Here is a 1,990-nt window from a genome sequence, read left to right as displayed (position 1 = left end):
GATAAAGGGGCCAAACAATCTCATTGGAAGAGCGATAGCCTCTTTAATAAGTGGTGCTGGAAAAATTGGCTTGCTACCTGCTAAAGACTGAAAATAGGCCCAAGCCTATCACCACGCACCAAACTCAAGTCAAAATGGTTCACAGATCTCAATATTAAACCAGAAACACTAAATCTATTGGAAGAGAAAGTAGGTGGAAGTCTTGAAGGCATACAGTTAGGCAGAGAGTTCATGAACAAAAACCAAACTGCATGTGAAACACTTCAAAGAATCAACAACAGGAATCTCATTCTACTGAAAAGTTTCTGCACATCTAAAGAAATCACCATGAGAGTAAAAAGAAAACCCACAGACTTGGAAAAAATTTTACCTGACTGTCCCTCAGACAAAGGGCTTCTATCTAGAACATATAAAGAATTAAAAAAACATCAGCCCCCTCAAATTCAAAGACCCAATCCAAAAATGGGCAACTGAGGTGAATACATACTTCTCAGATAAGGAAATACAAATCGCAAATAAATACATGAGAAAATGTGCAACATCATTAGTCATTCAGAAAAAGCAAATTAAAATAACCAACCTAAGGAAATGTTACTAGCAAAATAATGTTAGAAATACATACCCATCATCCCGTAAGTCAGCTGCAGCCCTGCACTGAAAATTCTTTTTCCTAAGTAAGGTTTTATGTATTTTAATACTTCACCAAGGTATTCTAAGGACTTTGTGACCATGGCAGATTTATCAGAAAGCGTCTGAAGATTTCTGTAAGTTATACCAACAGCCTATAAATAAAGGAAACATTATTGAAAAAAAAAAATAACATTGAGACTCCACTTTACCCCAGTAAGAATGGCTAGCATTAAGAAATCAACCTATAACAAATGCTGGCGAGGTTGTGGAGAAATAGGAACTCTTCTCCACTGCTGGTGGGAATGCAGATTTGTGAAACCACTGTGGAAATCAGTTTGGAGATTCCTGAAAAAACTATGTCTAGAGGTGCCATTCAACCCAGCTATCCCCCTTCTGGTTATTTTCCCAGACGATCTAAAAACACCATATCACAGCGATATATGTGCACATAGCTATGTTCTTAGCAGCACAATTTGTAATTGCTAAACTGTGGAGGCAACCCAAATGTCCATCCACCAAGGATTGGATAAAAAAACTTGTGGTACTTTTATACAATGGAATGTTACTCAGCTATAAAGAAAGACAAAGTCAAGGCCTTTATAGGGAAATGGTCACAACTAGAGACCATACTCATAAGTGAAATAAATCAGACCTGTACGTGCAAGCACCGCATTGTCTCACTAGTGTAAAACCTGAAAGAGTTAATTTGAACTAGGAGGTATGATAGACATTGTGAAATGATAGGAAAACACTCAAGGGTAAAGGGCAACTAGGATGTGGGAAAAGACAAGGGAAAGAAGGAGAAATTTTGTATGTATGTATATACAGGATAGTTAACATAGTTGATCTACTGTCTTCTATTACTTTGCTGAAAGAAACTGTCATTGAGTCCTTGATTGATCACTATTGCATGTCTGTATTTGTTTTCATGAGAAATCACTTTGAAGATATCAATATGTAATTCAACAAGCATTGTTAATTTCCTACTACTTTGTTTGTAACTCTATATTGTTTGTACTGTTCTTTTGCTATCTTGTAAAAGGTTGTCTGTTTGTTAATGTTTTCCTCCTTTTATTTTTAAAATAAAAAATAAAATAAAATGAAATAAAATATATCTGATAAAAAAGAAAGTAAATGTCACTTACTAGTGACATGAAAACATCCTCAAAATTACAGAGAATATGCTCAAATAGTGTCTTATATAAGAAACTCAAAGTATAAATTTTTCAAAAAACAAAATACAACATAGGCTGTAGGAAATTGGGAGCTAGATCTTTAGCAGATGGAAAGGAATATATAGAGAGAAGAGCAGAAAGGGAAGAGATACAAAGAATTACAATGTGTTAAGTGTATGTACCTA

The sequence above is a fragment of the Chinchilla lanigera genome, unplaced genomic scaffold (genome assembly GCF_000276665.1).
Source record: "Chinchilla lanigera isolate Chin_1 unplaced genomic scaffold, ChiLan1.0 scaffold00123, whole genome shotgun sequence".
NCBI lineage: Eukaryota > Metazoa > Chordata > Mammalia > Rodentia > Chinchillidae > Chinchilla > Chinchilla lanigera.
Note: the sequence above shows the minus strand (reverse complement) of the source record.